A 13,206-nucleotide genomic window follows, 5' to 3' on the forward strand; every position below is an offset into this window, starting at 1 on the left:
CAGTATACTGATTTCCCCAAAGTGGAAAATAACCCAAATGTCCATCCGCTGATGAATGAACAAAATCTCTTCACCGGAGAAGAATATAATTTAGCTTTAAAAAAAAATCAAGGGACACCCGGGTGGCTCAGTTGTTAAGCGTCCGCCTTCGGCTCAGGTCATGATCCCAGGGTCCTGGGATTGAGCCCCACATTGGGCTCAGTGGGAAGCCTGCTTCTCCCTCTCCCACTCCCCCTGCTTGTGTTCCTTCTCTCGCTGTCTCTCTGTCAAATTAATAAATAAAATATTAAAAAAAAAAAAAAAGAACCAAGTGAGCCTTCCGTGCTACAATAGGGAAAACATTATGCTAAGTGAAGATGCCAGGCACAAGAGGCCACCACACCTATCTGTATAATTACGTGTTTGTGAAGTGTCCACAACAGGCAAATCCGTAGAGATGGAAAGTAGAATTTTGGGTTGCCTGGGGCAGTGGAAATTGGGGAGAGTGACAGCTCAGGGGCACCGAGTTTCTCTGGAGCGATAAAAATGTTTTGGACCTTGTGGGTGCCCAACCTTGTGAATATACTAGAACCCACCAAATGGTACACGGGAAAAGGGAGAACTGTATGGTAAGAGAATTAAAAAAAGAAAAAAAGAAACAAGAACAAAGAATAGCTAGCATCTACTCAGTGCTTACTCTTCCCAGCTCTATGCTGAGGGGTCCCTGTTTTCCTTTACTTAATCCTCACACCAAGACCAAGAGGGGAGAACTCTCTTCTCCCCACCTTGTAGACAGGAAGTGAAGCAGAGGCAGGTCGGTAACTTGCCGGAAGTGGCGCAGCGACGACGTTCTGCTCGGGCAAGTTCAGTGCAGCCGACACGCGCCACCTGCGAGGGCCCACACAGGGCACTCAGTACCCCTGTACGGGACCAGTCTTGCTGTCTGTGGGGGCCCGGGGAGCAGAAGTCTTCTCTGCTGACTCCCAGCTCAAGGCCTGGCTCAGACACATTTACTGAATGGACGGAGCAGGGCGCCATCTTTGCCCTCTCGGCGGGTTTGCAGAGAGACCGACTTTTCACAAAAGCCCAGCATCCGCTGTGAAATCTTAAGGCTGCCAGATGCTGCTTCACATTCACCCTGAGGTTGCTGAGACAGAGGCAAGAACCACCTCAAATAGAGGCAAAATGCATTTGTGGTTTTGGAGGAAAGTCTCTAGAAGACACAGTCTGTCTTCCAAGGCCAAGGTTGCTCCAATTCCGTTTACTTAAAGTAGAAAGAAGACAATCCCTGCCCCGGGAGTCTGGGCTGGCTTGCAGGAAAGAGTTTTTTTTTTTTTTTTTTTTTTTGTGCTGAGCATCTACCACTAACCGCAGGAGAGAGCAGACGGGAGACAGTGGGAGCCAAAGCAAACATTCTGAAGTCAGAGATAATGGGAGAAGGTGGGAGGAATGGGAACAGGTTTGGAGCCCAAGCAGGAAGCAGGGCTGAAAGGAAGGCTGGGAAGGCAGGAAGTTTTCCGCACTTTTAGGAAAAGATCGCCCTGCTGAGTTTTGTGGGGAGGCCCCTAGGTTCCCGGGCCTGCTGAGCTGGGGTCCGAATCACAGCCAAGTCCAGCCAAGAGGACTCCCAGGGCCTCTACCTGGGCCTCCCTGACTCCCGCCTCACCCCCTCCCTGTCATCCCACATTTGAGCCCGAGGCATCCTTCTGACACATGGTCCCATCCCTGCACTGCTCAAAACCCTTCTAGGACTCCCCTTGCCTATGGTTTAAAGACCCATCCGTACAAGGACTTCTAGGCTTGTGTCCACCGGCTGGCCCAGCGTTCCGTGTTTTCCTGCTTCCACCCAGTCCCCCCTTGCTCTGCATCGCCACCCACCACCCAGTGCACCGGGCTTCCTGCTCTTCCTGAAATGAGCTCAGCCGTTCCCACTTCTTATATTTTCTCTTTTTCAGATACGTCTTGCCTCCTCAAATAGTCCCATGAGGGACTCTTTTCTCCACTTCTCTGCATCTCCCTCAGGGTCTAGCCCAGTGCTGGCTACGGACCGAAAGCTCAGTTATTGCTGCAAGAACTAAGAAGTCACCAGAAGTGCACAGTGGACAGCAGGATTCTGGACAATCAACCTGTCTGGCTGGCTCCTACGTAGCTTGATGCATTAGGTTGGGCTCCCCAGCAGGCAGACTCTGAGGAAACCGCTGGGTTCCAAAGGGGGCACTCGGGAGGCATGGACCAGTATAAGGTGCTTTTCTGAGCAGGCATCATTCCAAGCACCTGGGGCTCTGTCTCCCTGGGGACTTCTGGGAAATGGGATGAAACACAGCTTCGTGTTACTCCACCCCAAGGGCCAAGGATACCTGCCATCTTCCATTTGTCTGGGGTGAGGGCCCGTCCTGGGGTGCTTACTCCTGGGCACCCATGGGCTGCTTCTGGAGTCGTGGCTGCCCACAGCAGGGCCCCACAGACAGGCTTCAGACGTGTGGGAGGGGTTGGAGGGGACAGCCGCAGGGGCTGCCAGCCTTGTCAGTCTTCATCTCAAATGTGGGCCCGTCTCTCCCAGCCTCTGTGCCTTTGCTTGTGCTGTTCCCATCCCTGGCCTGCCCCCCTCTAGGCCTCTTCTCCCCCAGTGGGTGAACTCCCACACCTCCTCCAGGCCCCAGCCAGACGGTCTCTCTCCTGGAGGCTTCTTCCGAGCCAGACTCGGAAGGAGTCACCGTCTCTCCCCGCCCGGCTCCCACGGCACCGACCCTCTGGGATGGTCGGTGGTCCAGCCGGCCTGCCTCTCTGGACTGGGAACTCTGCCAGGGCACGGTCGCATCTGTGTCCCTAGTACCCAGCAGTGAGGGACTCCTTGAGGGAAGAAGCAGCAGTAATATCAAACGGTTACCGAGGGCTCACTATGTGCCAGACTCTGATCTAAATTCTTCCCTCAGGATGCCTTATTTAGTCTCCACAGCCACCTACCCCAGCGGGACGTGCTATAACCATCACTGTCTCTTAGAGGAGATACCTAAAGCCCAGAGGACTTGAGGAACTTGCCCAAAGCCCCACAGCTCTACGAGCTGAGCGAGGAATGGCTGGAGGGGCCCTGTCCCCGGTCCGTTGGCCACTCACCACCCACCAGGAGCGAGGCCAGGGCTGGAGACTGGCAGCTGGCCCAGGGCTCCTGGAAGTTGCCTCAGACTAAGAAAAGTCTTCTGGGAGGATGGAGAGTGAGGAAAACACACAGAGGCCTGGAACCGGGAAACCTGACCGCGTCTTGGATGAGGGAACTGCAGAGGAGGGGTGTGGGGGGGGGGTCCCCTGAAGAGCGAGCAGCTGGGCTCGGGCTGTGAGGGAGACAGGTCAGAGGGCAACGGCAGACATATGCAGCTCGCAGCCACACAGCCCCCTCTGGGCCTCCAACATCTTTCCTTCACACACGCTCCTCACCTCACCCCAACCCCACTGACACGGGAGAGGCTGGGTTAGATGATTCTGCCCAAGGTCATAGAGCTGGCACTTCAAAGGAGGTGTGTCTGACCCTGAAGGCTGCACTCTTTCCACGGTCCCTTAGATCTCAGTCAAGATGGACTTGGGAGATCAGACTTTCCTTGGTGGCTGGTGGAGGAGGGGAAGGGAGGCAGAGCACGTACAGTAATTCGGGCTCCCGGTCCATACCAGAGAAATCTCAGTCCTTTTTCTCCTGTCTCATCACGGCCTTAGGAGAAAAGGATCATTGCTTCCCTTTCACCATTGAAGAAACTGAGGCCCAGAGAGGTCAAGCACCTCAGCCAAAGACACACAGCAAGAAACTGCAGAGTAAGGATGGGGACCCGATATGATTAGGCCCCACGGCACAAAGTCGAACAGGTAGACAGAAGAGGGCATTGAAGGGATTGTAGACTGGGTTTCACCAAGTTGGACCTGACACTGCACTGTTCACCTACAGGCTACTGCCCCACGTGCAGTCACACCCAGAGATCCCTCAGACCAGTGAACAGGAGACACGCAACTCACCCAGATCCCTGTACAGCAGACACAAGGCACCCACCAGCACGAGGTTGCCAGCCAAGCTCACGTGTGAAATGATTATGCCCACTGGCCCAGTGGCCAGAGGTAGCTGCACGGACTGGCCACAAACTCAGGGGTCCCTAAGGCTCTGTGCACATTCCCCTGGGGATAAGGGATGCGCAGAGACGCACAAAGGCATCTCAGAGGACGGGAAATCATTTTGTTAGCTACCAAAATCCTGACTGTTTTGTGCGATTTTATTTAGCCTCTGGGGAAGGAACTCACTGTGAGCTAACAAGGGCAAAAACACAGATGCAGGGAAAAAAACTCAGCTCTGAAAATGCAAAGGCTTGACGGTGCTTTCTGGAGATTTCACTGAGGTAAAGTCAATGGTAAAAGAGACATCCATCTAGAAAGGATGAACATTTCATGGGAATCACAGGGCAGGTTTAGAGAAGACATTTTCCCAAGTAATACGAGTGAGCTTTGAGCAACAAAGTTAGCTTTTAAGAAACACTAGCATTCCCTTTATTACATTAGAAAGGTTTGGGATCAATAGGGAACCCGCACTGCAGTCAGGGTGGCATGTACGTAACAAAATCCAAAGGTGTTTAAAAATTAAGCCTGGAAAGTTGCGACTGTTTCTTGTCTTTACAGAATTTTCCAAACCCACTCAATTTCGGTTGTACCACATGAGCTGCATCACCTCATTTGGCCGAAGGGTAGCCAGCATCACACTTTTTACTTTTATCGATCTATTTATTTATTTACACTTTTTACTTTTAAAAATAGCTTTTTGGAGATATGATTCGCATACCACACAGCTCACCCTTTTAAAGCGTACGATCCATTGGTATACTCACAGAATTGCACAAGCATCACCACTCTCTAATTCCAGAGCATTTTTGAAAATAAACCCTGTACCCATTAGCAGTCGATCCAAATTCCCTCTTTCCTCCAGTCACTGACAACCACTAATTCACTTTCTGTCTCTATGCATTTATGTATTCTAGTTATTTCCCATAAACGGAACACTATAATGTGTGATGCTATGGGTTGAACTGTGTCTCCTCAAAATTTATATGTTGAAGTCTGAACCCCCTTGGAATGTGACCTTATTTGGAAACAGGGTCTTTTTTTTTTTTTTTTTAAAGATTTTATTTATTTACTTGATAGAGATCACAAGTAGGCAGAGAGGCAGGCACAGAGAGAAAAGGGTAAGCAGGCTCCCTGCTGAGCAGAGAGCCTGATGCATGGCTGGATTCCAGGACCCTGGGATCATGACCTGAGCCGAAGGCAGAGGCTTTAACCCATTGAGTCACCCAGGCGCCCCTGGAAATAGGGTCTTTGTCAGTGCAATCATTTCGGCTGAGGTCATTAGTGTAGGCCTTACTCCAACACGACTGATGTCCTTATAAAAAGGAGAATTTGGACACGGGGGAACACCATGTGAAGACAATGGTAGGATTTAGGGCGGTGCTTCTACAAGCCAAGGAAGGCCAAAGATTGCCAGCAATCTTCAACCAGAAGTGAAGCCAGGGGCAGACAACATGTTCTCCCTCACAGTCCCAAGAAGAAATCAATGCCGCTGACACCTTGATGTTGGACTTCCAGCCTCCAGAACCCTGAGATGATACATTTGTGTTATCAAACCAACCCAGTCTGTGGTCCTGTGTTAGGCAAACACACACACATGGCCTTTTGTGACTATCTTCTTGCACTTCGTGTGCTTTCAAGGCTTATCCATGTTGTAGTAGGTGGTCCTTGGTTCCCTTTTGATGACCCAAGAATATTCTACTGTACAGATTCTACTACAGAAACATACCACATGTTATTGTTCACTCCTCGGTTGAAGGACCTTTGGGTTTCATTTCCTAGTATGAAGAAAACATCGCTGTGACCATTCACGGACACATTTCTATGTGGACCTCTAGTTCCATTTCTCTTGGTTGCACACCTATACACCTCTTTTACAGGTATGGATGCAGGCCCCATGTGGTGACTTGCCCAAAGTTACTAGCTAGAACATGAACGAGCTGCCCTTCTAACCTAGAATGTGTTTGAGTCCAGATCAGAGCTCTTTCAACAAGGTTAGGGTACACACACTCACACTCGTGCAAAGATGTCCCTACATAAATGCATCATACTGAACAGGTGTATTAGTTTAAGCCCACTGCTGTGACCAGCATGCAGAAATTCAGCAAAAGCAATCAAACAGACGTGGCATGACGCCGAGGGAGATAAATGAGACTTCCAAAGAATAAACAAGGGAGAACATTGATTTGACTATACCGAGCGATAGACCAAAAAAACATTTAGGACAGTATAAGGAGATTGGTGAACAGCAAATGGCCCACACTTGGCCTTCAAAAAGGTGCACCCAACTTCTATGGATTGGGATAGATTTCTGGAAATAAATGCACTTTACCAAAAGCATAGTACACCAGGCAAGGATGTTTATGTGAAGAGAGGCACATTTGAATCCTGTTCTAACCATGCAGTTACCCATGGAGGGCAAGGGAAGCTTTCGTAAGCAAAGGCACTGACGACGGGGTTAGCGCAGGAAGATTTGATTTCACCTTGTGTGTGAGTGAGCAGGATCCGAAGCTATTCTGAGCGGCCTCAAAGGAAAAGCGCCAGCAATCATAAATAAAGAAGTCAAGCGTGTCCAGTGGCCATATCAAATATGACATTCCTGAAGAATGTGTGAACATGGCATTTTTCAAGCTGCTGCTTCTTTTTTAAGAAATAGAAAACGCCTGTCCCCGGCAACAATAGCTTTCACTACAATTGAAACCTAACGGAAGGTAAAGTAATTTGGGATGGAAAGAAAAAACGTCCCATTGATAGAGGTGCACGATTCGGCCGTTCAGGCAACAAGGATTTATCCTTGACACTCCGTGCCTGTCATTCTGTCCCCACTGTTCTCTAGTCCCTCGTCCTGCTTCCTTTCCTTTTTCTTTCTTACTTTCTCAGGACTACCTGAACATATATAAGTATGGTGTTTATTTGCTTATTGCCTGTGATGGTCAATTTCACCTGTCAGTTGCCGGTCTGTAAGGGGGCTAGACGTTTGGTCAAATATTCTTCCTGGTGCATCTGTGAGAGTGTTTTTGGATGAGATTAAATTTGAATCAATAGGCAGAGTAAAGCAGATTGCTCTCCCTAATGCGGATGGCCCTTATCCAATCATTAAAGAGCTGAGTCGAACAAAAGGACCGAAGAAGAGGGAACTTTACCCTCCTGGCTGTTGAGCTGGGACATTGGATTCTTCCTGCCCTCAAACTGGAACTGGCACCAAGGGCTTTCCCGCGCTTCGGGCCTTTGGACTTAAGCTGGGATCGTATCACTAGCTTTCCTGGGTTTCCGGCTTGTCAAACGCAGACCCCGGGACTTCTTAGCCACCATAACCGCATGAGCTAATTCCTTAGAATAAATCTCTTGCTATAGACACACAGATACAGATATAGATAGAAATATCGGTATAGATAGTTCCTGTTGGTACTGTTTCTCTGGAGAACTCTGACACATTGCCCATCTCCCCACTGAAGTGCAAGCTCTCCCACTCACCTCGCTTCCTGATGATGCCTCCAGCCTCCTACGTCGTCTGTCTGGTTCTCCTTTCCCCTCTTCCCATACGGTTTCCCACAAATGGGGCATGTCATTCTGCTTAAAGTGAAAGGTTTCCTGTGGGGGATAGAGGGTTGTATGGTGAAAGGTGCCCGGACTCCCTGTTCTTGAGCCCCTGACAGCAGACAGCCACAGATGGAGACAACTTTCAGACCCGCTCTCTGACCGAGGTTATCTCACTTGTCTTGAGGTCACCTCCACCCCCCCGATTTCAGCATCACCCCCTTGAGTGAGAGATCCCAGTAGCCATCTTGGTGCACCTGTCAGCAGAGCTGGGCTACCTGTCCTCTTTCCTCCTCACCTTCCTCCAAAAACTCCTACTGGCTCCCGCTCAGACTCGGGCTCACCACCGCAGATCAGCCCCGTTCCCACAGCCTGGTATTAAGCTCAGGCATGCACTCCGCTCACTTGCCGGCGCATGGCAGGCGCTCAAAGCCTAGTAGTACTTAATTTTCTTAATAATAGCTTTGTCGACATTGTAATTCTCATACCGTAAAATTCATCCCTTTAAAGTGTACAATTTGGTGATCTCTTCAGAGTTGGGCAACCATCACTATTATCTATTTTCAAAACATTTTCATCACCCCTCCCCCAAAACCCTACCAATCAGCCGTCTCTCCCTTGCCTCCCCCCCCCCCCAATCTATGGTAACCATAGATTGGCTTTCCAATGGGATTTGCCTATTCTGGACATTTCACATAAGGAGAATCATACAACAGGTGGTCTTTCATGTCCAGCTTCCTTAACATCATGTTTTCAAGGTTCATCTGTGTTCTAGCATGTTATCTGTTATTCATTCCTTTTTATTGCCAAATGAGATTCCATTCCATTCCATACATCACATTTTGTGTGTCCACTCCTCATCTGATGGACGTTTGGGTTGTTTCTGCTTTGGGGCTATTATGAAAAGTGCTTCTGTGAACATTCATGCACAAGCTTTGGTGTAGACACACATGCGGACATGGGTCTACTAGTAACTAATTGCTGAGTCATATGGCAACCGTGTATTTAACTATCCCAGGAAATGCTAGACTTCAAAAGTGGTTGTAGCATTTTACATTCCCACCAGCAATGTGGGAGGGTTCTAATTTCACCACATTCTCAACACTTGGCATTTTCTGCCTTTGTTGTTTTAACCATCCTAGTTGGGGGAGCATTTAATATTTACTGTTGGGTCTGGTGTAAATTCTGGGTTCAAGAGTCCATGCAGCTTCCCTGTGGTCCATCTTTCACCATCCCGGCCCATCTTAGTCTCTAGACTACATTGCTGTGCCCTAACATCCCACGTCCTTCCCCTGGTTCCATCCCTCCCCTTCCTATGCATCGAGACACCTTCGTCACTTTGTGCCACTGCAATTGTCCTACTCTAAACCAGACAAACATCTAGAACCACGTAAGGCCACCTGCATGAAGAATGTGGTCGGTCTCTGGAGCCTCAGCTGTTAGGAATGTTCTTGGCTACAGAGTCCAGCCCACATTGAGCCCAAGTACCCTTTGGGTGCTGTCCTTTTAGATACCACAAAGGAAGGAGGAATTAGCTCTGATTTGGGTTGCTTCCAAAAACAGCTAATGATGCATGGCAATAATGATAGTATCGGGCAACATTTATTTATTCAGTGCTTACCATGGGCCTGGCCCTGTGCTAAGAACGTACACATATACTCTTCATTAAACTTCACAACGCTCTCATGAGGGAAGTGTAGTTATTCCCATTTTACTGCTGAAGAAATTCTATAGAAAGGACGAGTCACTCACTCAAGATACCCAGCATGCAAACACTGGAAATATAAATCCTGGATTATCTGAGGCAGAATCCCAATGCTTAATTTGTATGCAGGGTCTGCCTCCACTTTTGAGAAGGAGTAGGTACAGTCCTGCACCCCACTTTCAGATACCAGAATCTGCATTAGTCTCCTATTGCTGCTGGGACAAGTTAACACAAACTTAGGGGCTTAAAACAATACAGATTTATTATCTTATAGTTCTGGAAGTCAGAGTCCTCCCTGGACCTTAGTAGGCTAAAATAAAGATGTCAGGGTACCTGGGTGGCTCAGTGGGTTAAGCCTCTGCCTTTGGCTCAGGTCATGCTCTTAGGGTCCTGGGATCGAGCCCCGCATCAGGCTCTCTGTTCAGCAGGGAGCCTGCTTCCCCCCACACACACACCCCTGCCTGCTTCTCTGCCCACTTGTGATCTCTGCCAAATAAATAAAATCTTAAAAATAAAATAAAATAAAATAAAGATGTCAGCAGGGCCGTATTCTTTCTTGGAGGCTCTGGAGGAAAATCTGTTTTCTCATCTCCAACCTCTGCCCGTGGTTCCTTCCTCCATCTTTAAAGCCAGCAATGGCCTCTTGAGTCCTTCTCCTATGTTTCACTTTGACCCTCTCTTCCACCTCTTTTGCTCAGTTATAAGGATCCTTGTGGTTCCATTGGGTGCACCCAGATAATCCAGGATGTTCTCTCTCTCTCTTAAAATCAGTTGATTAGCAAACTTAATTCCACCTACTACCTCAACTCTCCTCTGCCATGTAACTTAATATAGTCACTGGTTCCAGAATTAGGGCATTAATATCTTTGGAGGCCATTATTCTGCCTACCACAGGGAGCTTGGGGTGTGGGTAGGGTGACGAGCACAGGTATAAATCTTTTCAGCTGAGGGGCCTCTTAGTGGAAGAGAAAGTGCTGAGTTCCCATCGCCTGCCATCCAAGCTACCCTAGCTAATAATTTCACCTGGTTTTTCTCTAGGACTCTTACAACACCTTGTTCATGAAACAGTCTTACCAAAGACAACCTGCTGTCCCCGTGTCTTAGCGTTTTGCCTCCTCTCCCACTGGCTGATATCCAGCATGTAAGAGATTCTAGGGATTGCCTTATCTGTTGGTGATGGACATGAGGGAGGGACTCTGGGGACAGCCCCTGGACCAGAAAGAGAGATCTATGGGAAGTCTGGATTCTTTCATATTCGTGAGTAGAATGTATAGACCTGTGTCAGGATAAACAACTCTGAGCTCAGGGCAAAGATACGGTGGGAAGCAGACAGATACCACCTGTCATTAGATAACGTTACAGTTGGGAGGGGGAGCTGAGTGTTGGGGAGGAGGGATTATGAACAGTTGGAATGGAGAAGTTCTGTTCTTTGTCTTTGGTTTTTAACAATCTTCCTGGGATGAGTACTTTGGATCTGAATTAGAGAAGTGCTAGGACCCTCAGACTGTCTCTTTTTCGTTCTGCTCGCCCTAGGACCTAGGCTACCAAATGGGGCTCTAGGTTCCTAGACTCCACAATCTGTTTCAAATGGGGTGAGTGTCCCAATACACGCAACAGCATGGGTGAACCTTAAAACAGGCCAAGTGGGGGGTACCTGGGTGGCTCAGTCTGTTGGGCATCCGCCTTTGGCTCGGGTCATGATCCTAGGGTCCTGGGATCAAGCCCCGAGTTGGGCTCACCATTCAGTGGGGAGCCTCCTTCTCCCTCTCCCTCTGCCTGCCTCTCTGCCTACTTGTTGTGATCTCTGTCAAATAAATAAATAAATTCTTTTAAAAAAAAATGCCAAGTGAAAGAAGCCAGTCACGAAAGGCCACATATTGTATGATTCCATTTGAATGAAACCTCCAGCATAAGTAAATCTGTAGAGACAGGAAGGAAATTCATGATTGCAGGGGCCAGAGATGCTGAGGGAAAATGGTGAGGGGCTGCTAATGGGCACAGGCTTTCTCTGCCGGGGGAGGGGCAGAAAAACAGTCTGAAATTGGATAGCGGTGATGGTTGCCCAGCTCTGCACAGATCACGGAACTGTATACTTCAAAAGAGTGAATTTTGTGCTGTGTGAATTATATCCTACTTAAGCTGTTCCTGTCAAGAATGTGATAAGCGTAAAAGGCATTTGGGGACACAGAAGAGGTCTCTTAGTCAAGGATGGGCTTCCGGAAAGGTTCTTCAGCAGAGATGCTGCCGTGGCCATAGCTGGAAGAGGAGTGTCGGGCGACGGAAGATGGGAAGGGCATTCCACCCAGAGAGAAGCAAACGGATAAAGACACGGTGAAAAAGCCTGGCATCCCCAGAGCTTTCCTGCTAAGGCCAGTCCGCCCAGACCCGAGGCTTGATGGACGATTGTGGTCGATGGGTGAATGGATGGACGGACTGGACTGGTGGATGGATGGACCGTGGGTGGATGGATGCGGTGGCCACTCAGGGACACATAATCCAATGATCTTATCTCAACACTTATCTCGGTCCTTTTGGAGCACTTCCTGGATGCTGGGACATGTTAGGAATTTAGAGAATGTCAGAGAAGACTTTCCCCTCAGGGAGTTTGCAGTCTACTTGGAGAGAAAGTCCCAAGGGCACAGTGAAGGGGTCAGTTGTGGAGCAAAATTACTCTGCTGCTATGGGACTTTAGAGGAGAGGGACCGATGTTACATCCAAGGAAAGAACAGAAGAACCAGAGAAGGAAACAGAGACAGAGAGGTAGAACAGGAAGCAGCACAGGGTACCCTCACCCCCTAATTCTGCAGGGAGGAAAGCAGCCAGGGAGCAGGCTCTCAGGATACCTACAGGGGAGCATGACTTTCAGGGGAGAGCCCCAGCCTGGGGCTTGGGAGACCTGGGTACTTGTCCCCTTTGAATTCCTGTGTGACCATGGGCTGGTCACTAACCCTCTCTGTGCTCTACTTCTTCATCTATATGTTGATGAATGTGACCTAGACAACTTCAAAGGCCTTTCCACAAGGCTGAGTGAGTGGAGTTTGAGCCCTTAGCAAAGCAAGGGCAGAAACACCATCTCAAGTCGATGCCAGGCAGTGTGCTAGAGGAAGGAACATAATCCTGGGAGTTAGTCCTGGACTCTCATCCAGGTGCAGACTAGACCCCATGTCTTGAGTAAGTGCCTTAACTTCCCTCGTTTGCAAGACAAGGTTATTAACGCTTATCTCACACAGTTGTGAGAATTGCAGTCGATTAAAAAATATACGTACCATTTCTGAAGCCCTCACTATGCCAGTTTTTAAAAATGTTCATTCCTGTCCCCTGGCTTTAGCTTGGTTTAGCACACACAGTTTAGGTCTCAGTCTGCATTGTGCTCCCTTTGTCCCCCCAGGGAAGCTACAGCACGAGGGCAGACGGCAGCCACCAGATTAATACTACGTAACCCTGTTCCGTTGGCCACGGCTGATTGGCTCCCCGGTGGTCACCTGACCCAAACTGGGCCAGACTGAATTTAGAATTGGGGCAGACACCCGTCAGACTCTGCTGGGTGCTCGAGGCAGCAAGTGATGCATTTGAGAGTCAAGTTCGCTTGAGGAAACAGAGGGAAGGAGGGAGGGAAGAACGAAGGGACCTTGACTGAATTTGGCCAGCCACCCATCGAGGGCATGGTTACCTCTGATGAGATATACCCCTGAACTGTCCAGGCTGAAGGCAGGTGACATCCTGACTGATGTCACCAAGTCACAGCAGGGTCCTTCCTGTACTCTGCGCCTGATAGGGACCCCTCTGGGGAAGAGAAGGTTCGAAAGGAGAGGGAGGCTCCTGCTGAGATGGGCTGACCTCCTCCTGGGGGGCCGGGGACTAAAGGAAGGATATGGCTGCCTTAAGGAACAGAGCTA

At 49.2% G+C, this 13,206-nt stretch overlaps 1 long non-coding RNA gene across 1 annotated transcript in view; it reads right to left on the reverse strand.

The window, feature by feature from the left end:
- Positions 1-5,197: 5,197 nt before the first annotated feature.
- Positions 5,198-13,206, reverse strand: part of LOC309846542 — a 34,031-nt gene continuing 26,022 nt past the window's right edge. Inside the window, exons 3-4 of the long non-coding RNA XR_014301987.1 lie at positions 7,543-7,659; positions 5,198-5,846 (exon numbers count right to left, since the gene is read on the reverse strand). This is a non-coding gene — a long non-coding RNA (uncharacterized lncRNA). The remainder of the gene's footprint in view (positions 5,847-7,542; positions 7,660-13,206) is intronic.

This window comes from Mustela nivalis, assembly GCF_964662115.1.
Source record: "Mustela nivalis genome assembly, chromosome: 13".
NCBI lineage: Eukaryota > Metazoa > Chordata > Mammalia > Carnivora > Mustelidae > Mustela > Mustela nivalis.